The sequence below is a fragment of the Cucurbita maxima genome, unplaced genomic scaffold (genome assembly GCF_002738345.1).
Source record: "Cucurbita maxima cultivar Rimu unplaced genomic scaffold, Cmax_1.0 Cma_Scf00057, whole genome shotgun sequence".
In the NCBI taxonomy this organism is placed as follows: domain Eukaryota; kingdom Viridiplantae; phylum Streptophyta; class Magnoliopsida; order Cucurbitales; family Cucurbitaceae; genus Cucurbita; species Cucurbita maxima.
In genome coordinates, this window is record NW_019272073.1 from 618,285 (window position 1) to 645,290 (window position 27,006).

At 37.0% G+C, this 27,006-nt stretch overlaps 2 long non-coding RNA genes and 1 other non-coding gene across 3 annotated transcripts; 1 reads left to right on the forward strand and 2 right to left on the reverse strand.

Annotated features, from left to right (window-relative positions):
- Window positions 1-27: 27 nt before the first annotated feature.
- On the reverse strand, window positions 28-26,589 carry LOC111471772. The gene is made up of 3 exons (XR_002715249.1): window positions 26,436-26,589; window positions 6,142-6,149; window positions 28-37 (listed from the first exon to the last, which is right to left on the reverse strand). It is a non-coding gene; the product is annotated as an uncharacterized LOC111471772 (long non-coding RNA).
- Window positions 7,960-8,067, reverse strand: LOC111471779. Its single transcript, XR_002715256.1, has one exon. It is a non-coding gene; the product is annotated as a Plant small nucleolar RNA R71 (small nucleolar RNA).
- LOC111471771 lies at window positions 26,053-26,714 on the forward strand. The gene is made up of 3 exons (XR_002715248.1): window positions 26,053-26,231; window positions 26,337-26,389; window positions 26,602-26,714. It is a non-coding gene; the product is annotated as an uncharacterized LOC111471771 (long non-coding RNA).
- Window positions 26,715-27,006: the final 292 nt, after the last annotated feature.

The window sequence follows — 27,006 nt, forward strand, 5'->3', positions numbered from 1 at the left end:
CAGCTCTAGTTACAAACAACCTATGAAGGACGACTTACTAATTATGGTTATATCAAATAGATAGAAATATATCTATAGTGAGGGGAGTGCAACTACTAGGCTATAGTGGAGTGTCCTAGTAGTTAACGAATGTTGGTTAACAAGGTTAATGAGTTTAACTAGTTAATCTTGGATCGTTGAAGCCCATGATCTATAGGTCCATTAGGTCCCTCTGCTAGCTCATATCGGACTAAACCATAGAACAGTGTGACGATTGAGTTCGAAGTGTTCGAATTCAAATTAGGGAATATACGCTACATATGCACCACAGTGTCCATGTTGTTTGCTCCTTTCCCGGCAGTTGCCCTAGTAGTACCACGGTTCTTTGCCATGCCCCCTCTGCCTCCTTGGCCTGACCCTGACACTCTATTCTCCTCTTGAAGCCTCCTATAAGGGCAGTCAACTTTCTTATGGCCGTTCTTACCGCAATGAAAACATGCATCAGAACCTGCCCTGCACTCCCCTGTATGTCTAGTCCCACAAATGGGGCAAGTGGGCCTCTCAAATCTAGGGACCTCAATTCTAACGCCCCCGCTGCCTCTCAGTTGGAGGTGGCTTATGTGACCTCCCTCTGTTCTCGGGTCGTGACGCTCTATCAAGATTTTCGCTCCATTCTCGCTTACCCAGAAGATTCCTCTGATTCCCAAACCTCCTGAGCATCTTTTGGAGTTGGACGTCCATCATGGTGGCAGCATTTAAGGCGACAACATATGTAGTAGGTGCCACTGCCCCCACCGTTCCTTGGATTTCCTCTCGAAGACCTGCAATAAATCTCCGTATTCGTTTTTCCTCCGTATCAACCTGATCTGGTGTGAATCGGGACAATCGGGTCAGTTCCCTATCGTACTCCTCGAAAGTCTTATTTCCTTGCTTCAGGTTAAGAAAGACGGCCTCGTTCCTATACTGACTCACTAGTGGGTAGTACTTGTGGAAAAATGCCCTCTTCATTCCGTGCCAACATATTGGTTCTTCACCCTCGGCTCCACTCCTCAACATTCTTTGAGCACCCTTCCACCAAAAGTGGGCCTCACCCCTAAGCACGTAAGAGGCACAATTCACTTTCTGATCCTTAGGGCAATTCATATGCCCGAATAGGGTCTCAATTGCTTCTACCCATGTTTCCGCTATCATTAGATCACTTTCCTCTCCTTCGAAGGTCGGAGGGTCATGCTTTCGAAAATCTCTAATGAATTTCTATTCTCTTGTCATGCCAGCGCTATCCCCCCCTTGGTTTGCCCCAGCGGCCCGTATAAGCGCCTGGAGAGTCTCGTTAGAGACCAGTACTAGATCTGAAGGTGGAGCCCCTGTCTTCCCCTGTATTTGTGCTGGCAGCGCTTGCACGATCTTAGGTGCTTGTTCCGGGACTGACTTTTGAGCAGGCTCAGACTCCTCTAGAGCCCTGGTGACTCTCCTACCCCTCCTTCTTCTATTCCCGGGTGCCATAGTATCTACATTGTACAACAAGTAGGTTACTAGATGTCCAATCCAAACCTTAACCATAACGATCTATGGGTTCACGTCATCTCATGATGAGTTAAACTACAATACGACTACACCTATTACTACCACTTTTAACTTACTTCCCGATGTTACCTGGTCAAGGAGGAACATGGCTACGAGCCGAGCTACAGAGGGCCCAACTGATACTAGGTCTACAGGACCTAACAACCTGGGGTTCTGATACCAAAACTGTAACAACCGATCTTTAGAAAATACCGAATCACGGGTCGCCACGTGGACTCAAGAGTAAAAAAAAAAAACTTTTCAACACTTCATTTAGTTTGAACAAGGGACTGAAAGATAAAGGTTTCCTGATATACATTTACAAAAAAATATATAAAACACATAACGAAGATCTGCGGGGTCACATAAAAAGCAACGGTTACAAAATATAGCAGGTTTTCAAAAACGTCAAAAATCATAACCAAAATGACATGGAGAAGAGGACTCAATCTGAGGGCCCCCTTCTGCAGCTGCACAACTCCACACATCCACGCCACCGACCCATATCTACTTTTCTCCTGAAAAATAGCAAACAACATAGGATGAGTTTATAACAATACCCAGTAAGCAACTTGCTCATAAGCTCTTGTCGAACTTAGCCTTATTCATGGGATTCTAAGTTTTTAGCTCGATTAGTCACTAGTTAGAGACCTAGTGGTGCCTGGCAACATTCAACTGTTCCTAAGATTAGTAACTACCTGCCACTGTGCCTCGCAAGGCCGGGTCAGTCACTACCTATCTTATGCTCTTGTCGGCTCAGATCAATAAAACTACCTGTCTTAGGAACAGTAATTACTTGTCTTATGCCGCTCGACTGGATCAGTAAAAGGCCATGGCTCGTCTCACTAAGCACCTCTTATCACAGTAATATATTATGATTACCCTCAACCCTTCTGGGTGACTACAAAAACGGTACACTGTCATTATGTGCTCCCTAAATTATAATTACTAGCACCTAATAATTCATCCAACATTCAACGAGTAGCAATGGGCTACCCAAGCCCCACGCCTAATGCCTAACAAAGAACCACGACGACAACATGTCGCCATCCTAAGTCACATAATAACCATAATAACCATCTAGCTCAACATAAAAACATACCATTTCACATGCCTATACGAGATTTCACATCCAGACCAACGAAACTATATAACCATAACGACAACCAAAATACAATCACACACATTATTGAAGTACCACCTCCATGAACTAACTATATCCATTCCTACAGATATTACTATACTATTTGGCCACAAGTCCAAATCGACTCCTACAAGCAATTACTTAAAAAAAACTTGCTCTAGATGGTTACTTACCTGATCGTAGACTAACCAAAACTTAATTGAGTCTTCAAGTGTCCCTTGACCAAGCTTGGAATTTTCCTATAATAAGACATTTATGGAATGTGTGAGTCAAGTTCCTAAATCTAGATAAAGACGAATATGATGGTGTGAAATGGGAAAACAAATTGAGTTTCAGTTCTGTACAGGTGGGTTGGGTCGGGTCGGGTCGTGCCCCCTCAACTTTTAGCCTCTTCTTCCCACCTCCTTCTTGATCTTTCTTTCCTCTCAACACCCCATGTCTTCTTCTTCACAAGGACTCACCAACTTCCCTCGACAATAACCTAGGTACATCGATCCCATGAAATGTATTAGGATTTTGGAAAACAACAACGAAAATCACACCACTAGAACTTACCGTCTCCCTTCCTCAACCGTTCGGCCCACCGTCGATAACAAGCGCCTCAAGCTCCGTCGTTCATCTCCACCGCTCCACCCTCTCCTCTGTCTTCTTCTTCGTTCTTCTTTTTTTCTTTTCTTCCTTCTTTCTTCTTTTCTTTTCTTCTCCCCGCCGCCTCTCCTTTTCCTTTTTTTTTTTCTTTAAACCCTAAAAGATTTGTACAACTGTCATTTCTCTCTCTTCACTTATTACTAGTTGTACGACTCTTACACCCTTTAAATCCATCATTGTAACGACTCTAAATTTCCACATATCTAGAGTCGCCACTAACGTCTCATGCTCATCTCTAATGAAGAATATAACTCTAGGGGAAGTAGCCCTATGCTTATGAGCATACAATATGCATGAGGTCCCTCTAAGTCCGATTATACATCTCTTATGACACAACCTTCTAGTCTCATCTCTTGGTTACACTATGTAACACGTGCTCGTGGATAGTACTCATCATAGAAGCCATTAAGTGCATCATAAGGGTTGTGTCCTATGCCATCATCATGTTAATAACATCGTCATGCATACATCATACTCATAATAGAAGCCATTAAGTGCATCAAATATAACATGTACGTAATGCATCAAAACATAAATAACGTACATTTAACATCATCACAACACTACGTCATACTCATACATCATCATAATTCAAACAACCTTTAGCCTATCCTATAGTAAGGTCACTTACCTGGTTGGCCTTGCCGAAATATTCGCTAATTTAATTAATGTAAGCTCTTGTTCCTCGAAAGCTACTCCAGAAGTTGTTGGAGTTCGCTTCATATCACACCGTTCGTCACCTTTCATTTGTATTTCACATTTTAATTAATAATCCAACTAACAATGTGAAATATGACTCTAAAATGGTCTCAGTAAAAATTGAATTCTACGTTTTCATTATTTCTAAATTTTGTTAGATAGTAGAACTTAAATTGAAAATATATCAATGCTATTTCATGCCGCTTGATAATTCAATCCAACTATGGATTGTTATAATATTATATTATTTGGGTACAAATAATAATAATTTCTCACATCTTCTTTCTCCTTCTCTACTGTACCACTTTGTTTCTCTTCCCTCTGCATTTTTTTCTTTCCTATAGATAACTATACAATTATAAAACAATTTTCAATCAATTCTATTTTCTTCTATTTCCTAATATGATTATCGAATTAACATAAGTGATTTTCAATTTATTATGTTTTCTTCTCTTTCCTAAAAATGACTTGGAAAAATAAAATAAAATAATAATAAATAAATAAATAAATAAATAATAAAAATATATTAAAAAAAATATTTGGTAACTGATACCTCCTTTGGCTCTAGCGACTCCTTCCCTACAAATAAATTTGACCACAATCAAGAATTCAAGAATTCTTTTTCCGTAAAAACAAACGACATATTTACCCATATCAGAATTTCTTCCTTCCTACAAAAACAATAGAAAAAAAAAAACAAAATGTTTAACCAAATTAAATTTTCCTTTTATTTTTTTTTTAAGTAATATTAATTTGTTTACAATTATTTAGTTTTGAATTAGGTATTAAATAAAAAGAATTTTGTATGAGTTTTAGGAAACCAGAGGTACATATGTCATTTGAAGAGGTCAGTATGTTAAATTTTCCTTTTATTTTATTAAGTAATATTAATTTTGTTACAATTATTTAGTTTTGAATTAGAGATTAAATGAAATTTTTTTTGCATGAGTTTTGGGAAATCACAACCAATTATATTTTATATTTTAGATCTCTTGAATTGTTGCAATGATTTAGGTTGTCAATCATTTTATATGAATTATAGAAAAAGAATATAAACAAATGAATTGATTAAATTAAAAACTAAGAATATAATTGTTAACTAAGTCAGAAGTAACAGGGATGGAAATCCAGAATATAGTTAACTGAACAGACAAAAATAAATAAATAAAAATGGAAGATGGGAAGTAAGAATGAGAGTTGATAATTTATTTATTTATTTTTAGTTATTATTTACTCATTATTATTATTATCTCTTTTTTTTTCTTTTTTTTTTCGGGTAGTTACAACAAACCAATTTATAAGGGTGTGGAAACCTTCTCTATTAGAGGTGTTTTAAAGCCTGGAGGGGAAGCACGAAAGGGAAAGCCCAAAGAGGACAATATCTGCTAGCAGTGGATCTGGGTCGTTACAGTGCATCAAGTATATCAAGTATGTCATTCATTGAAATATATATACTACGCACATCATCAAGCATCACAACTCATACATCATCATATACTCATACGTCATCATATGATACAACTTATACATCATTTCATTATAACTCATACAATTTTTAGCCTATCCTATAGTAAGATCACTTACCTGATTAGCTTATACTGCTGTCACCAATTTATGTTTAATGAAAGTTCAATTTTGTTCTTTGTATCAAAGTAAACCTATTGAATTCATGACATCAATTTCATGTTCAATTCTCTAACTCTTACAATAGTTCATGTGCTAGACTTCATGTGAGCATTAAAGACTTTGCATGAATAAAGTCTTGGAACGTTAAATATACTGATAACTCTCTAAAAGTGAGTCATATCAAGTCTTTTTGTAGTTAATATTGCACTCTTATTCACCATTTTCTCATTTATTACTCCATTTATTCTACTTAGTGAGCATGAAATCGTTTATTGTTGTTCAACATGAAAAAATACGATTTGGCATAAATCGATCTTAATTGCACATTTAATTGAGTTATGTGGTAAAATTTCAAACCTTTATGTTGAACCATGAGGGAGTAGCAAATCTAGAAACAAATGGGGGATGACATGAAATTTTAAATTGACATCAGTCGTCCAAGTGAGTCATTGACTACCCAATGAGGAACATCCTATGTGGACAACTTATTCTTTTCCAGCCCTAAAGGGTAGAAACCCATGCTCAATATAAAAGGAAAAAGAAGACCAAAAGGAGGGACACACACTTTGGGAGAGAAAAATTGGATTAGACAACAGACCTCTGCTGCTATGAACTGCTGTGAAACTAGAGAAGAAGAGAAAAAAAACTCTAATACAGCAGCGGTTGACAACAGAAGGAAGAGAAGACCATGAAGGATAGATTAGGACAAAGAGGTGGATGTGAGAGCTCAAGAGAAGGGTACTTCCATTGAAGAATGACAACAAAGCTGGATAACTCTCTATTTCCTTACTCTCTTTTCTTATTCTATCAATTTTATATGATTAAGACGTGGGTTCCTTTGTTTAATTCAATTTGTATGGAGAGCTAAACTTTATAGGGGATGCGAGAGAGTTTTATATAGTTTAAGTAGATGCGAAAGAGTTTTATATAGTTTAAGTATGTTGACGATATGATTTTAGTTTATTAAAGAGTTGTTAATGATTTACATGTGTGTTTAATTAGCTACTTTACATACATAGTTGCTCTCTCATTTGGGAGAAGAGAGGGAGCAATGAAATCCTCTTTAATACTCTAGTTCTATTGCAAGGAGGGAGACTTGAAGGGTAATAGAAGTGTTACGAATAATTTTTCTCTGAGAGCCTTGTTAATAGAAATTACAAACCATTATGAAAATAATCATCATGCATGACCCTTGGAAGTGGGCTTGGGAATCTATTAAAAGGAACTAAAATCTACCACAAAATTCAACCACTTATCTATTTAATCTCTCCGTGTATTATGATTGATTTTCTCATCATTTTCTATTCTCTCCTTGCATTATGATAGATTTTCTCATCATTTTCTACTCTCTCCGGCATTATGATTGATTTTCTCATCATTTTCTATTTTTCAACAGTAGTGGCACTCTATTTTAGTTTTGTTTAAGTAGTCAAAATCACCACTACCCGTTTGAATGTTACCCAAAACCTCACTTAATTTTCAGCTATAAAATTAACCAAAAAGATAGGTTTTCTGTGGAATCGATAATTTACTTATTAATTGCTACTTGATAGTGTATACTTGCACTTATTCTTGTGAATTTTACATCATTTTATTATATACATCCACAAGTGATCAAGTTTTTGGCGCCGTTGCCGGGGAACCTAATTTGGTTATTTTACTTATTGTAGTTTTTCGTGAGTTGGAGCCAACAAGAAGCCATAGTAAGCTAAATTTTCTACTGCTGTATTTACGGTTGCAGAATTAAGTTTACTGTTGCAGAATTATGTGTATGAACCCACCTACGGGTTTGGAATTTATTTTGGATCCTGACAGAACAAAATATACAATAAATAAAACTTGGAGCCTAGCTGAATCGAGAGTTTAAAAATCCAGCGATGATGGCTAATTAAGAGAGAATTACTGCTAAAGTCATTCAATTAGCAGATGACAGAGAAAGAGCGATTCGAGCATATATACACCCTGCTGTGGAAGAGCTAAATCCGTGCATTATTAGACCCGAATGCAAGCAACTACATTTGAGTTAAAGCCCGTGATGTTTCAAATGTTACAAACCATTGGGAAATTTCATGGACTACCGTCAGAAGATCCTCTCCTACACCTAAAGTCATTTTTGGAGTTAGTGACTCATTTCGATTCCAAGGAGTGGATAAAGACGTGATTAGACTGAGCTTATTCCCTTATTCATTGAGGGATGGGGCTAAATCATGGTTGAATACCTTAGCACCATGAGCAATTGATTCTTGGAATAGTCTAGCAGAGAAATTTTTGATCAAGTATTTCCCACCCACTAAGAACGCACGGTTAAGAAATGAGATTGTTGCTTTTCATCAGTTTAAAGATGAGACACTAAGTGAAGCTTGGGAGAGATTTAAGGAGATGCTTAGAAAGTGTCCTCACCATGGACTACCTCATTGTATACAAATGGAGACTTTCTACGATGGATTAAATATTGCTACTAAACAAGTAGTTGATGCTTCCGCCAATGGAGCTATTTTTTCAAAGACATACAATGAACCATATGAGATTTTAGAGAGAATAGCATCTAACAATTGTCAATGGGCCGATGTGAGAAGCAATCTAGGAAAGAAGACCAAAGGAGTACTTGAAGTTGATGCTTTGTCTTTTATCAACGTTCAACTAGCCTCGGTGACTAATATTTTACAAAATCTAGCATTGAGACAAGACTCCATGATCAAAGCACCAGTCCATATAGTTGCTGTAATTAACCAGACAGCAGCCGAATCTTGTGTATATTGTGGAGAGGAACACACCTTTGATCAATGTCCAAGCAATCCGGCCTCAATTTTTTATGGAAGGGATAAGGCTCATACAACCAACAAATGCCACCTAAAGTAAATTACCTTCTAGGTTTTGGATTACAAAATCAATTTGCTTATAGTTCTCAACGAGTCAACACCCAAGGAAAAAGAACTAGCCAAGCTCAATATATATCGGAACCTCTATTGAGAGCCTAATAAAGGAATATATGGCTAAAAATGATGTCGTGATACAAAGTCAACAAGCCTCATTGTAATGACCCGGGAAAAAGAAAAAAAAAAAAACTCATGAGTTTTCCAGCAACTACCGAGTTTCATGGACCCCACGCAAAATGGTAGCCACACCTCGCTCAGCCTTTAGTCCACGACTCCCAGAATCGATCAGAATACCTACAAATAGAGAAAAGGACGAAAATACGAGAGAGAAAGAGATTTCGGATAACGTCAGCGAATTTTTAATTCCTTCGATGAGCCCCAAATCACTCTAAAATCGATGCCAAACGCTCAGTTACCACCACGAGAAGGATTCCTAATGAAAGCACATTAAATCAAGGTACGTTTTGTGCCTTTTCGTAAGCGCCGTCATTAGAAAATTGGATTTTCCTAAACGTTCTTAAATTTGTGGTTTTAGGAACCTTTAGGCCATTAAATTTCAAGGAAGGAAAGAAGGACAAAAAATAGAGGAAAAGGAAGAAAGAGGACCGAAATCGGCAACGGAAGCGCTGCGGGAAGGAGAGAGAAAATGCGCCAAAAACTCAGCCGAAGTTGGGTAAGGAAGATGAGATCCACGGATCCGGGCCAACCAGAACCAAAAACCCGATATAGTAGCCCGACTTCTTTCCCCTCGGCCTTTGCCTTCAGCCCAGCCCAACTATAGTGGCCCACACCTCAATCCAACACAAAAGCCACGGTTCAACTGAACCGACCCGGGACCAGACCCACAGTCCATTCGAACCGCCCTGCATCCCAAATACTTGCGGCCCAATCCAATAAACTGAGGCCCAACAACTAGCCCGACCTAGTAGCCTTCTATAGCAGTCGACCCGAACCGGAGTGCGACCCATGCCTCGACCCAATGCATACCGCATAACGTGGCGCGCTTTGATTCTGCCACATGGCATACAGTGGCGTAAGTGGTCCCTTGACTCGGCTCAGCGCAAACGGCTTGCGTCTCCTCCGGCGGTTGTTTGGCTCGACTCCCCTATTTTTGGTCTAGTTTCCACTTTTTCGACCCTCTCAGACCTATTTTTGGCCTCGATTAAGGTATCTGAGGCCGTTTTAGAGCCATATTTCACATTTATTAAATTATTGGTAAATTAATTGTGAAATACTAACGGAAGGTGGCGAATGGTGTGATAGGAAAGAAACCCCGGCAACGTAGGAAGCGGCTCTCATGGAACGGGAACTTACGTTTAGCTAATTAGGGAGTACTTTGGTCAAGACCAACCAAGTAAGTGCCCTTACTATAGGATAGGCTAAAGATTGTTTGATTTATGATGATGTATGAGTATGACGTTGTATTGTGATGTATGTTAAATGTACGTTATTTATGTTTCGATGCATGGCGTACATGTTATATTTGGTGCACTTAATGGCTTCTATGATGACTATGATGTATGCATGACGATGTTATTAACATGATGATGATTTCCATGTTGAACATGTCATGTGATGTTGTTTGCCATATTGCATCATGTCATTAGATCGACATAGAACACAACCCTAAAAGTATGAAAATGATATTAATGTAAATATCCACGAGCACGTGTTACATAGTGTAACCAAGAGATGAGACTAGAGGGTTGTGTTAGAAGGATATATAATTGGACTTAGAGGGATCTCATGCATATTGTATGTTCATAAGCATAAGGCTACTTCCCCTAGAGATGATGAGTGTGGACGCGCACCGTATGATGAGCGCAAATGCACACAGATGAGGGTGTTCATGAGGCACATGACACTATGGGGTTCCGCTGACCTCCGAACGTCGCTACAGATTAACTTGACCAGAGGGTCCAAGGGGTGTGCGAGCGCCCTGGGGATTCACACTCGCATGTGTGAGTCGTGTGTAGGGAAGTAACACATCCAATTTATCCGAGACTTGAGGTCTCCTTAAGATGATTAGAGATAGGTCCCTAATTCATGATTACATGTGTTTGCATTAGCATGTCCCCTATAGTGAGGTTACTTATTGAGTATTTCTGTCGTGTGCCATATTGTTTTTCAGGTAAAGGCAACGTGCCCATGTATGGTTGAAGGCGGCATCGTGATTAGAGACTGTGGCGCGTGCATAGGATAGTTGCATGTTTGAAATTCCTAGTTTTGGTTAGGATAGGGTGCTTGTATTTCATTTATTTAAATTATTTAATTTGTAATTGTTTTTATCTTATCTTGAACTCCAGGATGATGTTTGAAACACGTAAGTCCGACAGTGTTTTCTAGTGTTTTAACGTATTCTGAAGTTTTAAATTTTTTCGCTAATAAAGATGACCATTCTTAGAGTTATATTCTGCATTAGAAATGAACATGAGATGTTAGTGGCGACTCTAGATATGTGGAAATTTAGGGTTGTTACACTCATTGCAAAATTTGGAAGTTCAAGTAGGTCAATAAGCCTCTTAGGAAGCTGCCAGCAGACACCAAAACACCAAAAAAAGAGAAGGCGAAGAGCAATGTCAAGCAATAGAGTTGAGAAGTGGAAAAAAATATCCAGTAGGGGAAAAAAAGTGTAGAACAAGGTGATAGTCATTCCCAAGAAGCTACTGATACACAATAGAGAAATGAGAAAGCTCTTGTACAGAAAGATCACATCAATGATTATGTAGAAACTGAGAAGCCGCCTAAAATGCAAACAACAGCCAGTAGTGGACAAGAGAGCAGAACATACACACCAACACCTCCTTTTCCCCAAAGAATAAAAAGAAAGAAAGAGGAAGCCCATTTTGAGAAGTTTATGGATAGAAATTCATATAAACATACCACTAGTGGAAGCTTTGAAGCAAATGTCAAATTATGTAAAATTCTTGAAGGATTTCCTCACTGATCGAATAAAGTTTGAAGAATTTAAGGTGGTGTCACTAAATGAAGAGTATAGTGCAATTTTGAAGAACAAGATCCTACTAAAGGAGAAAGGCCCTGGTTCGTTCACTATTCCCGTATCAATTGGAGGAATGAGCTAGGAAGAGAATTATGTGAACTTAATGCCTTTATCCATTTACAAGAAGTTGGGGATTGGAGAGGCTAGACCGACTACAATCACCTTACAACTAGCCGATAGGTCCATCACTTATCCCGAAGGAAAGATTGAGGACATCTTAATTCATGTTGATAAATTCATATTTCCTGCAGATTTTATTATTTTAGATTATGAAGCCGATCATGATGTACCAATTATTTTGGGGAGGCCATTTTTAAAGACCAAAAGAACATTAGTAGATGTCTACAAAGGAGCCATCACGATAAGAATGGGTGACCAAAAAGTTGAATTTAATATCAACGACAACATGAAATATCCAGCAGTGACAGAAGAATGCTCAGCAGTATATGAATCGACAGACCAACCAACGACCGAGGAATGGGATGATGGGAAAGTGAGCAGGAAGAAGATAGTAACTAGAATGATAGAATATAACAGTTAGCAGAATTCAGCAAAACTTTTGAGTCATTAGAATGTGAGGGAAGGAGTTCACCGATGAAACCATCTATTGAGGAAGTGTCGCAGTTGACTTGAAACCACTACCTTCTAACTTTAAATATGCTTATTTAGGTGACAAGAAGACATTATCCATCATCATCTCAACAACACTAGAATAGTGAATGGATGGAGAATTTGCATGGATTATAGAAGGCTAAACAAAGCGACATGTAAGGATCATTTTCCCTTACCATTCATTGATCAAATGCTTGATAGGCTTGCTGGAAAGTCACATTATTGCTTCTTGGATAGTTATTTGAGATACAATCAAGTTACAATAAGTCCAGAAGATCAAGAGAAAAGCACATTTACATGCCCATATGGAATTTTTTCCTTTAGACAAATGCCCTTTAGACTATGTAATGCTCCAACAACATTTCAATGTTACATGATGGCCATTTTTACAGATATGGTAGAAACATTTATGGAGATATTCATAGATGACTTTTCGGTTTATGGAGAATCTTTTGAGACTTGTTTGTGTAATTTGGGGAAGGTTCTACAAAGATGTGAGAAGAAGAATCTTGTACTGAATTGGAGAAAATGTCATTTCATGGTCGAATAGTGCTAGGTCGCAAGACCACAAGATCTCAAGAAGAGGAATAGAAGTTGATAGAGTCAAGATAGAAGCTATCAAAAGATTGAATTCACCTATGTCAGTTAGAGGCATAAGAATCTTTTTGGGCCATATAGGGTTTTATAGGAGGTTTATTAAAGATTTCTCCAAAATTGCAAAATCGTTGTGTAGTTTGTTGGAGACAAATAGAAAATTTGTTTTTGAGAAACAATGCATGACTACCTTCCAAGCATTAAAGACAGCGCTGACCACAACTTCTATAATGTCAACACCCGATTGGGATTCACCGTTTGAGTTGATGTGTGATGCTAGTTGCAATGCTGTGGGGGCAATGTTAGGACAGAAAAAGTGGAAGGTACTTCATCCTATCTATTATGTAAGCAAAACGTTGAATGATGCTCAAGTGACTTATACACCATCTTATGGGAATTTATATATTCTAGTGGTTGTCGACGGTGTCCAAGTGGGTGGAAGCAATAGCTTGTCCATCCAACGATGGGAAGATCGTACTCAAGTATTTAAAAAGAAACATATTCACTCGGTTTGGTGTACCAAGAGAATTAATTAGCGATGAGGGAACGCACTTTGTGAATAGATTGATGAATAGTCTATTAGAGAGATCCAATGTAAAACATAGAGTGACGAAACCTTATCATCCACAAACCAATGGACAAGCAGAGGTCTCCAAAAGAGAAATTAAAAGTATTTTGGAAAAAGGGATACAACCCAACAGGAAAGATTGGTCAGTGAAACTTGATGATGCATTATGGGCTCAGGGACAAGCTTCAAAATCCCTTTAGAAATGTCTTCTTACAAGCTATTTTTTTGGGAAGGCATGCCATCTACCCCTAGAATTGGAGCATAAAACATTTTGGGCATTAAAGAAGTTAAATTTTGACTATGCAAGAGATGGAGACTTTGAGGCGAATGCAACTAAATGAGTTGGAGAAATTTAGGCACCTAGCCTACGAAAATGCTAAGATGTACAAAGAAAAATAAAAATGTGCATGACAACAAAATTAGGCCCAAGGAATTCTACAAAAAACAAAGAGTATTGCTATTCAAAGGCTGAAATTATTCCCTGGAAAATTAAAATCAAGATGATCCGGTCCGTTTATAGTTGAAGAAGTCACTCCCTATGGGGCAATAACGATAAAACATGGAGATGAAAGGAGACCTTTCACAGTGAATGGACAGAGACTCAAGTCGAATTTGGGTGGAGAAGTAAAAAAGAGGCATTAAGAGCTGAAAAATAAAACATTTTGTACTAAAGGAAGCTAACAAAGAACGGTAACAGGTAACAAACTCCTGGGAAGCCAAGTTGGTTTTCCTTCTTTTATTTATGCACTTATAGTAGTTTTTAAATAGTTATCTTCACTTACCATAATGATAGTTTTTTTTTTTTAGAATTTATTTTACTTTTTATCATGAATGACTAGCATGCCCCAAAGAAATAGCCAATTTTTGTAGATGAATTATGAGGATTTTGATGTGGTTAAAAAGGCTATTTTCAACTTATTAAGGAGGCTAATTACACTTGGTACATACTAGGTTGTGATTAGTGACAAAGTTATTCTCTTTCGGTGCATGTTGTCATAGAGTACCGTGTTCTCCCTCATTTGCATGAATTTGATATAATTGTTGTGCACTTTCTCACGAAACCTCAAGTTAAAGCACCAATACAAAAGATGACTGTCAAACAAAAAAAGGAAAAATTGATAGCTATCAAACAAAAAAAAAAAAAAAAAAAAAAANAAAGTTATTCTCTTTCGGTGCATGTTGTCATAGAGTACCGTGTTCTCCCTCATTTGCATGAATTTGATATAATTGTTGTGCACTTTCTCACGAAACCTCAAGTTAAAGCACCAATACAAAAGATGACTGTCAAACAAAAAAAGGAAAAATTGATAGCTATAAAAAAAAAAAAAAAAAAAAAAACAAATGGTAGCAATCTACTATAAAACAAAAAGAGGAAAAAATACAACAATTTAATGAAAAAAAATTTACGGTAAGGCTGGTGTTATAAAATAAGTACAGCAGACTACTATTAAAAAAAAATTATTACAATAGCCGGTTGTTGAGTTAGGAAAAATATAGCAGCGTGCCTTCAAAAAAAAAAATTTATTCTCTTACAAACATCAATGACACTGACATCATCTTTTGTTTTATATAGAAGCTACTTCCACAAAAGATATAACCCAATGTTATATTGCGAATTCACCTTCACACTTACAAGCAACCAAAGATAAAAATTTAGCTTGCAACCGACAATCATGGCACTGAGAACAAGAGGCAAAAAAGCGATGCGAGGGAAGGAAGAAGTGCAACATGATGAATTACAAGAAATAAATCAAGATATCTTCCTAACTGGCACCGGTTCTAAACGAAAGGAAAAGGCAAGAACAAAATAGAGAACCTCCCAACACAAAAAAGAATAATCGCAAACGAGGAGGCGTACAACAAGTATGAGCTCCTCAAGTCAAGAGTAGTGTTGGTGGAAAGAAGGTTTCCAGCATTCTACCCTACATTTTCGGAATCCTTTCTTAACACCATCAACGATCTAAGGTGGGAGATGTTCTGTCATCAAAGCGAGCAAGCTATAGTGCCTAAAGAGAGGGAAAATAGTTGATTGGAACCGTAAAGCCATCAACCAACCGTTTCACCTACAATCTTTTGAACACGCCACCTTCAACGAAATGGTGCTAGCTCCATCGGATGATCAAATTGAGATGGCCTTCAGGATGGTAGCCATAGAAGCAACATGGTGGCAGCTCTTGAGAAGAGAAGCAAGGACTATAATAGCAGCAGACCTCAACCCAGAAGCAAAAGTTTGGGCTGCCTTCGTAAAGACCAACCTACTACCCACTACACACGATAGTACATTGTTAGCTGACAGAGTTTTACTAGTGTATGCAATCATAATGAATTTGAGCATCGATGTGGACAAGATTGTAGCAGATGAAATTGTCAAATGTGCAAGTAAGAAAGTGGGGAGGCTGTTTTTTCCACCGTTGATAACCATGCTGTGCCTGGAGGCTATAGTCCCTTTTGCTGAGGAAGAAGAAAAACTTGAGGCAAGAAATCTGATGGAGGCGGTAGTCCCATAGGGATGGCAGGACAACAAAGCAATAGACAATATGATCAACTACTGAAACAGCAAGAGGCGTTACTTAACTGGTGCGAAAATAGTAAAGGGAGTTGCAAGACGTATTAGTCCTATGTCAATAAGAGGGATGAGGAAATACATAAGCCTTAAACAAAATCCAAAAATTCAGCATTTCAAAGTTTTACGGAAGAGATTTTTAAAGAGTGGAACCCAAATAATCATCAAGTGTTGTAGATGTAATAACCCAAATAAATAAATAAACAAATAAACCAATAAAAAAATTATTATAAACAAAAATTATTATTAGGTTAAAAAATAATAAATAAATAAATAAAAACAATTATTTCCTATTTCTCTCACTCCATTTTCCATATCTCTCCTCAACCCACCCATTCCTGCAACATGAAATAGAAATGAAAAATGTCGGGATTTAAGAAAACAGAAATATCTCACATTAGGAGAGGAAGATTTAGATGGGAGAGAGAATTGAGATTTTTTGGTAAGTTATATCTTAGATATAAGTTTCTTTTTTCCAATTATTTAGTTTTATTTAGCAATTTACCTAAGACATGATCAATAACCAAAAGTAATTGCTAAACATAATTTAAAAATGTAACAAACAAAAATAAAAAGAAAGGAGGCATTACTATATCATCAGAATTTCATCTTCCCTCCAAAACAAATGCAAACATAAACAAAAAGTTGAGATTTAGCTTTGCTAGAAAGATTTTGCATCTGAAGAGGTAAGTAGTTTTCCTTTTATTTTATTTAATGATATTAATTTATTAATTTAGTTACAATTAGTTAAAAAAAAAAGGTAAGAATTGATTAAAAAATCGAATAAAACTAACTTTTAAGAAAAAACAAACGGGAAGATTGTGAATATAATTAAAAAAATGGAACACAATAAGTAAGAAAGGGAACACAAATAAGTAAGAGTAATTCAAAGAAGGGGAACACAATAAGTAAGAGACAGGGAGGGAAGATTGTGAATATAATTGAAATTATCTATAAAATGTTAACGATACTAAACACCTTAAGAGAAAATAGAATATCTGGAAAATGTTAATGGGTGCTAAATGGTATGTATGAAAATAATACTATAACAAACATATATAAATATTTCAAGACTTAACTCATGCAAAGACTCTAACGTTAGCATGAAGTATACATATGGATAAATATAAATTACAGAAACAATTTTGTAGAAGTTCAAACTTGAAACTGATGTCATGGGCTCACATAGGTTGACTTGGATTTCAATGGACTTTTATTAAGGACACGTTGGGACATCAGCCTAAGCTAATCAGGTAAGTGGCCTTACTATCGGCATGGTTATATTTGATGTTGACACGTGCCCTATGGTTTTGCACGTGTCATATATATTGATATTTGTGAATTGTTTGTGGATCGATATGTTTCTCGGTACGATGTGTTCAATGATATGTTTGAGATAGGGTACGGGAAGGATGCACAAAAAGAAATGTAACGATAGGAGTAAGATACGTTAATGAAACATTAAGGTTAGGTTACATACCGGAGTGCTATAGATATGAGAGATTGATGAAAGAATATGGTTAAGTTATGGGTAGAAAGGGATAGGTTTGTGATAAATTGATAGAACGATAGCGTTAAGATATGTTCCTGTGATGATATGACGAAGGTATGTTCACGTAACGATATGACTGTAATAGGTATAAGAATGTTAAGACTCTGATAAATTAGGGAACGATATGACCACGAAGTGTTTACGATATGACATGTTTATGATACGATATATTATGATGTGATATGTTCTGTTTAGATTGTTTTGTGTGACTATTGAGGTAATTGTTGTATGAATTGTTGAAATGACAGGTTAAAAGCCTTGGGCGTTATGTTATGTTTTCTACATTGTATGTATATAGCATGTTCTGAATGACATGTTAAAAGCCTTGGGTGTTATGTTATGTTTTCTAAATTGTATGTATACAACATGTTCTGAATAACATGTTAAAAGCCTTGGGGTGTTATGTTATATTTTCTAAATTGCATGTATATAGCATGTTATGAATGACATGATATCCGGCTTTTATGTTATGTTTTCTAAATTGTATGTACACAGTATGTTATGAATTACATGATATCACGATAAATGAAATGAAATATAACCCGTTAGAATTATGCATGATATGAGAAGTAACGGCCCAGGTCCATCGATCACAATCCACCCCCCTTCGGGCCCCAGCGTCCTCGCTGACACTCTTTCCTTCCTCCAATTGATGTTGGACCGCCCCCAAATGCACCCCCCTTTGGGGCCCAGCATCCTTAGGGGCACATCGTCTCATGTCTACCCTCCTTCGGGGAACAACGAGAAGGATGGCACATCGTCTGATGTCTGACTCTAATACTATTTGTAATGACCCAGATCTACCACTAGCAGATATTGTTCTTTTTGGACTTTTCCCTTTCGAGCTTCCTCTCAAGGCTTTAAAACGCGTCTACTAGGGGAAGGTTTCCACACCCTTGTAAATGATGATTTGTTCTCCTCCCTAACCAATGTGGGACATCACAATCCACCTCCCTTCGGGGCCAGCGTCCTCGCTAGCACTCTTTCCTTCCTCCCATCAATGTGAGACTACTCACAAATCCACCCCCTTTGGGGCCCAGTATCCTTACTAGCTGGCCTTGTGTCTACCCCCTCTTCGAGAAACAACGAGAAGGCTGGCACATAGTTCGGTGTCTGGCTTTGATACCATTTGTAATGACCCAGATCCACCGCTAGCAGATATTATCCTCTTTGGGCTTTCCCTTTCGGGCTTCCCCTCAAGGCTTTAAAACGCATATGCTAGGGGAAGGTTTCCACACCCTTATAATCGGTCTAGGTTCGCCGGAGTTTTTTATCTTGCCGACGACTGCGATTTCTTTTTTTTTTTTTATTTGATCCATTACATTTTGGATTGTGATTTTCCGCATTGGTTGGAGAGGAGAACAAATCACAAAGAACTTCCTATCAAATTGCCAAGGTCAGCCAAGCAATATGTCTCGAGCATGCATTGGTAACACATCACAAACAACTTCATCTTTATATTTTCCCGAAGTTAAAAATATTACAACTTGGAAAACTACCTTCATTGTTCTAATATCATTGAGCCATTAAAGCTTGCAGGGTTTAGGATGGTGTTGGGTTGAAATTTGCAACTTTTTGATCAATATGGTACTTCCTACATTGGTGCAACTTCCACTATCAATGACAAGACTAAAAGGAGTCCCCTTGACTAAACACCGCATCTCTATAACTTGAGTTTTAAGAAGTGTCAAATGACTCCCCCATCATCCAATTCCTCCTCATTCTCCTGGACTTCTTCAACTATCTCATTGATCTCCCCTTTGTTTCCCTCGTCTTAGTTCATGATTGTACAAACAATAGTTAAATATGCTTAGGACCTCACACACTCAATCACTGATTTTACACTCATCAACACTCGTGTTTATTACACACAAAGGTAGGCTATTTAGAAAAGTGACTAAATTATGATCAAGGTAGACTAATATATGGATAAAGCAATTCTTATAATAGTGAGCTATTCAAGACAATAATACAAGGTAATTTTGAAGTTACAACAAAATAAAAAAAGAAATGATCAAACTAAGACACACAAAAATATTTTTGGATAGAATTGTGCACTAAAAAAAGAATTCCAACAAGAAAAAACATGAGAATGATATAATTAATTATTTATTATTATTATTATTATTATTATTATTATTATTTTTGTAATTTGGGCAAATTTAGAATAATCTTCCCGTGTAAATTATGAATATATATATATTTATATCAAGCACAACCGTTCCAAATTTAGATGGTGTAAGAAAAAATGTTAATCAAATTTTTTTTTTATCTTTAAATAAAGTTCTATAATCACAATATTAAGAAATAAAATTCTAGATGTTTTTTTTTTTTTTTTTTTTTATCTTCTTTCAAGATCAAAATATGATCTTTTACGAAGAAAATGAGAATAAAGTGCAAATGGTCTAATGATAAAGATTTATAATTACAATATTATGAAATAAAATTCTAGACATTTTTTAATCTTTTTTCAAGATCAAAATATGATCTTTTAAGAAGAAATGAGAATAAAGTCAAAAGATAACAAAGAATGGTGGACATGGTAGCAAGGAAATAAATGGACAGATAAACAATATAATATATGAAAGATAAAATCAATTCTAAAGTAACCACAAAAATGCAAACTTGGCTCTATACCAAATTGATAACGCAACCCTAATCCTAACCCAATGATCCAATCTTTTGTTGAAGCACGAATCATTGAATCAAAGAAATTAACACCTTCTTTTACAAAATTCAGATCAACCAAGAGATAACAAAATTCAGATCAACCAAGATATAATGCTAGAATTAGATTACCTCTTAAGATCAAAGATAGAAAGATTTGGAAACTTGTTCAAAATTTCATTCATCAAAATCAGATTTGGAAACTTGTTCAAAATTTCATTCATCAAAATGGGTGTTTTACATAAGAATGTAACGGCCGAAGCCCACCACTAGCAGATATTGTCTTTTTTAAGCTTTTCATTCTTGACTTTCCCTCAAGGTTTTAAAATGCATATGCTAGGGAAAGGTTTCCATACCCTTGTAAAGAATGGTTCATTATCCTCCCCAACCGATGTGGGATTTCATTATCCCCTTGGGGGCCAGCGTCCTCGTTGTCATGCAGTTTGGTGTTTGGCTCTGATACCATTTGTAACGGCCCAAGCCCACTGGTAGTAGATGTTGTTCTTTAGGCTTCCCTTCTGGACTTCCCTTCAAGGTTTTAAAACGTGTCGGCTAGGGAGAAGTTTCTATTAAATAAATCTCACTAATTTGTGAAATAAATCTTACACACACTAACAATAGAACGCTCTGATACCCATTTGTAAAAATATACTACTCGCGTATTTGTGAAAGAGAAGTCGAGAGAGGAAAGACAAAGAGACAAAGAACACTGAGTTTTTCCAAAAAACCCTTTTCTATTACTTCTCTGTATTCTTCTTTTTTTTCTATGCTCTTTTCCTTTTCTTTTGTTCTGCTTCTTTGCTTTGATTTTACACTGATTTTCTTTGCTCTAAACCCTAAACCCAAAACCTGCCACAAAGAGAATAACTAGGGAAATAGATAGCGAAGGCTTCCTACCAGGCTTTGGTACCTATTTGCATCTACTCGTTCTCATTCATCGTACTTTTAGAGTTTTGCACCTGGTTTCATTGGTATTGATATCGGGTTGCAATTTTTTATCTTGTACTTCTTCAAAATCTCCTTTGCATATGCCTCCTATGATATAAAAATACATGTCTCTCCTTGTTTAACCTCCAAACCAAGAAAAACTTCAACAAGCCCAAGTCTGTCATCTCAAATTCTCGTGTCATTGTGCTTTTAAACTCTTATATCATTTCATCATTGTTTCCTGAAAAGATGATGTCATCGACATAAAGAGCAACAAGTATCACGTTACCTCCGTTCTTTGTGAAAAGTGCATGCTCGTGGGGACATTGCTTGTACCCGTTCTCCTTGAAGTATGTATCAATACGAGTATTCCATGCTCGCGGTGCTTGCTTCAACCCGTAAAACGCCTTCTTCAATTTTAGTACCTTCTTTTCTTCTCCAAATTTCATGTACCGGGTGGTTGTTCGAGGTAGACTTCTTCTTCAAGCACACCATTCAAGAATGTCGACTTGACATCCATTTGAAAAATCAGCCATTTGAATTGAGCTGGTTGGGAAATGAGCAATCAGATTGTCTCCATTCTTGCGACGGGAGCAAACACTTCGTCATAATCAATTTTTGGCTTTTGCTTGTATCCTCTCGCAACAAGTCGCGTCTTGTACCGCTCTTGCCTTGAGCATTCATCTTTTTCTTGAATACCCACTTCACACCTATGGGCTGACTTCCTTCCAGTAATTCTGTCAACTCTCATGTATTGTTGCGATGAATCGTTTTAATCTCCTCATCCATAGCAGTTTGCCACTTCTTGTCTCCACCGCCTCTTCAAAACTGATATTTTCAGCATCGACCAGAAGACATACAAGGTGTACCTCATTTTTTGAATCATACAAGTCTCGCAAAATTCGCATTTTGGGTTGTCGTGGTTCATCTTCATCATCAGAAATTTCTGAGTCTGTTGGTGTACTTGTTGGTGCAACAACTGATGATTCTCCAACTTCGATATTAACTTCCGTCAAATTGTTCCACTCTCATTCGCTTGCTTCATTTACTCGCAAATCACGACTCACTATCACCATCTTACTTATCGGGTCAAGTAGCTTGTATCCTTTTATCTTCTCATCATATTCAATAAAAATATACCTTCTCCTTTTGCCTTCGAGCTTCGTTCTTCGTTGATCCGGTATGTGAGCATAAGTCACACTACCGAACACTTTGAGATGAGAAATTGTAGGCTTTTGTCTGCTCCAGGCCTCTTGTGGTGTTTGATCATCTAACTATGCATGTGAACATCGATTTTGTACGTAGATGCGGTTAGAAATTTCCTTATGCCTTGCTCCTTGCAATACTCCATGAAAGCCGTCGAAGTATACTCGCCACCTCTATTGGATCGTACAGCTTTTATGTGTCTACCAGTTGCCTTCTCTACCATATCTTTGAACTTTTTGAACACCTCGAATGCCTTGGATTTTTCGTTCAAAAAGTAAGCCCAAGTTTTTCGTGAGTAATCATCGATAAAGAAAATGAAATACCTCTTTCTGCTAAAAGACTCGGGGGTAATTGGTCCACATATATCTATATGAACCAACTTGAGAGGTTGTTTAGCCCAAAATTCAGCATTCTTTTGAATTGAGGTTATCGAATGCTTGCTGAGCACACATTTTTCACAAAATTTTCCTTCAAAGTCCATGTTGGGTAGCCCATGCACCATATTCTTCTTTGCTAACTCTTTTAGGCCGTCATGATGTAGGTGACCAAAGCGGAGATGCCACAGTGATGCCTTTGTCTTCTACGTTGACTCGTAAAAAATTTTCTCATATGCTTCTTAAATTCAGTTTGTACATCCAATTTCTTCCTATCTCTACTTTAGCAACCAAACGCCCTTGCTTGTCATTCAGGTGTAGTAGGCGGTCTTTTAAGAATATCGAGTAACCTTTCTCTGTGAGTTTTCCCATACTGAATATGTTGGTCTTGAGGTCTGGTACGTAATAAACATCTTGGATTGACCCTATTAAACTATCCTTTTGCAAGAAATGTATCGTACCTCGGCCTTTGACCTCCACCTTTGACGCATCTCCAAATGACACATGACCATCTTCAATCTTTTGCATCTCTTTGAATAGGTGCTCATGACCGCACATATGGTTGCTTGCCCTTGAGTCGAGGTACCACAGAGTGTCATTGTTGATGTTGTCTTCATTTTGAGCCAGCAAGAGAAGACCTTCATTTGTTACGTCTTCCAAGGCTTGGTTGGTTACTCCTTCCACCTTTTTATCTGCTCGATAATCTTTTGCAACATACCCCATTCTACCACAATTGTAACATTTGTCGGAGTTATAATCATTCACATAGTGACCATATTTGCGACATTTATAGCACTAAATGTTGGAATAGATTGATCAGCCGCCTCATCCTCGATTGCGTCTTCTTCCACACCAATTTTCTTGGCTCGACTGTCTCTTCTTCTTATAGTATCCTTCATTACTACTGCCTTGACCACCTCGACCATTTCTGTGGCTTTCACGACCACAACCTCTACCTTGAAAATTTTGAGAGTAGAGTATCTTTTCATCTTTGATTGATGTCTTGGTTTGAAGTGCTTGATCGAGTGTTTTCTCCTTCTTCTTCATGGTCATATCGATCCCTAATTTATCAGAGTCTTAACATTCTTATACCTATTACAGTCATATCGTTACGTTATGAGAGTAGAGTACCTTTCGTTATTATTTCACATTTTAATTAATCCAACTAACAATGTGAAATACAGCTCTAAAACGGTCTCAGTAAAAATCCGCTTCATATCCCACCGTTCGTCACCTTTCATTAGTATTTCACATTTTAATTAATAATCCAACTAACAATGTGAAATACGGCTCTAAAACGGTCTCAGTAAAAACCGGCTTCATATCCTACCATTCGTCACCTTTCGTTAGTATTTCACATTTTAATTAATAATCCAACTAACAATGTGAAATATGGGTCTAAAACGGTCTCAGTAAAAATCGAATTCCACGTTTTCATTGTTTCTAAATTTTTGTTGGGCGTAAAACTTAAATTGAAAATATGTCAATATTATTTCATGCGATTTCAATCATTCAATCCAACTATGGTTTGTTATAATATTACTCTGGGTACAAATAATAATAATTTCTCACATCTTCCATTTTCCTTCTCTCTATTGTACCACCTTGTTTCTCTTCTCTCTGTATTTTTTTTTTCTTTTTTACAAATGACTGCAATTATAAAACAATTTTCAATTAATTATGTTCTCCTCTCTTTCCTAGTATGACTATCCTTATTAATTATTATATTATTGCTGTTATAAGGATAGAGATCGCAACAAACAACTCTTCTTTTCCCGAATCAAAAAAATAAGAATTTTGAACATTAAAAGCTTGTATCCATAGAACATTTGGCGTAACATAGATAATAAATAAATGGGAGTTAATATGATTCCAATTGCCATTACCAAATTAATTAATATTTTTGGCTGGTAATTATTCCAAAAAAGACTTAATTCTACAACAAAACTGCTCATACCCGGCAATGCAAGGGAAGCCATCGATAAGATACTAAAAGTCGTGAATATTTTTGGAATTGGAATAGCCATTCCACCCATTTCATTGAGATAAACAAGACGTATTCTATCATAACTTGTTCCCACCAAAAAAAAAAGTGCAGCGCCAATAAATCTATGAGAGATTAGTTGTAAAATAGCTCCATTGAGTCCCGTATCACTTATAGAACAAATTTCTATAATTATGAAACCCATATAAGAGACAAGAGGAATAAGCAATTCTTTTTTTTAAATTGCGTTGACGGAAGATGTTGAAGCTGCATAAATTATTTGAATTATGCCCACTATCATTAACAGTAAGCCATTTTCAATCTATTATGTTTTCTTCTCTTTTCCAAATGACTATTTAATCAAAGAAGTCATTTTCAATCGATTCTAGTTTTCCTTTAGTAAGAATGTCTATGCATCAATCAATTATGATTTCCTTCTCTTTCCTAAAAATGATGATCCAATTTAGATCAATTTACAAAGCTATTTTCAATCAATTTTGATTTTCTATAAGATATCCAAAAATCTAAATAATTGAAAAAGAGATGTAAGATAACTTTTCTATCTCTTCCAAAAAATAAAAGAAAAGGAGATCTAACCAAACTTTTCTACCTCTTTCCCTTCCTATCAAATCTTCTTGAATTGGAGGACATCTTCTTTTTTTCTCTCCCAATGGTCTTTCCTTTGTTTCCTTCTCCTATTTTTCCCTTCTCAAAATCTGCCATTTTTTTGTTTTTGTTTTACTTCTTTTTTTTCTGATCATTTTGGAATTGTAGGAGGTGTTACGATATTTAGGGAAGGTGGAGAGAGTCGATAATTTATTACTTTTTTTTAATTATTATTTACTTATTATTATTATTTTCCTATTTTTTTTCTTTTTCACTTTTTTTTGGGTGGTTACACAATGAGAGGAGTGCTAAGGTTGGGAAAGAAGGGCAAGTTGAGCCCGAGGTTCGTGGGTCCCTTTGAAATCCTAGAAAGGGTAGGGCCCGTGGCATACAGACTAGCATTACCACCCACGCTCGCTGCAGTGCACAACGTACTCCATGTATCGATGTGAGAAAGTACACTCCGGATCCCACTCACATCATCGATCACGAGACACTTCCCCTTCGGGAGAATCTAACATATGAAGAAAAATCCATAAGGATAATGGCACGTGATGTAAGGAAACCACGAAAAGGGAGATTCCATTAGCCAAGGTCTTATGGGAAAACCATCAGGACAATGAAGCCACCTAGGAATGTGAGGATGACACGAGGAGGTCTTACCCCGAACTCTTCCGGGGAGGATAAACTTTCAAACACGAAAGTTTCTAGGGTGGGGAGAATTGTAATACCTTAATTTTTAGATAAATAAATAAAAAAATAAAATAACAACATAGGGACAAAAGGGTCATTTTGCCCCTACTCTTGCCCGGTCTAGTTGTTTGGGCTCTAAGAAGAAAGAGAAAGAAAGAAAAAAAAAAAAGAGGGAGAGGAAGGAGAAAGGTGAAGAAGTTAGGGTTTGGGAGAGAGGAAGAGCAAAGAAACAAAGTTGGAGATCGAATCCAAGGCAAGAAACTTCAAAGCAATACTTCTCTTGGTACTGGAAAAGGAGTTTGGGTGGTGGATCCACTCATTCCGGCAAGAAAATCCGAGAATGGACAAAGTAAGGTTCCGAACTTCTTGTTTCGATTTTATCTAGATATGAGGAGTTTCTTGAGCGTTTAGTCTAGAGTTTTTGAGGTATGTAACTAAAATAAGATTCACACAGGTTTCTTGAAGTTTCTGGACGAAAATCGGAGTTTCAAGAAAACGCGATTTTTGGTAAGAACTCGTATTTTTCTCTAAATTCGAACTTAAATAATAAGACCTGTGATTCCCAAAAAAATACAAGAAAAATATATTGTAGAAATAGAATATGAGATCTACAATGTTCGTGAAGAGAAATTGTTGATTTGGATTAAGGATTGGAAGATATAAAAATCAGAAGAAAATGGATCGAAAACGCCAAAACTCACGTTTCTGAAAAAATGCAGGAGGAGAGAGGAGGCATCACCGCCACATGTCGGCCGACGTACGGAGGAGTGCAGCAGGACCGACGAGTGACACGTGGCGACCGTGGGCTGGAGAAGCGCATCAGGCGCGCGCAATCGGGTCGGCGTGTAGGCGTGTGAGTGACCTTTTTCCCTCCGTTCGACCTCTATTTGCTTGATTTTCGCCCCGATTTCAACTCTGATCTTATTTTTATGTGAACTAGGACCTATCAAGGAAATTCCAGAATTTTTAGAATTTTCCGGCAAATAATTCAAGCTTGGGAAGGCACGCGTTAACCAAGTAAGTAGCCATTTGTATTCCCACGAACAATACTTGGAGGAACCGTTTGGAATAAGCATGCATGCTATCAGACCCATAAACATAGTTAACCGAACCTAGCATATTAG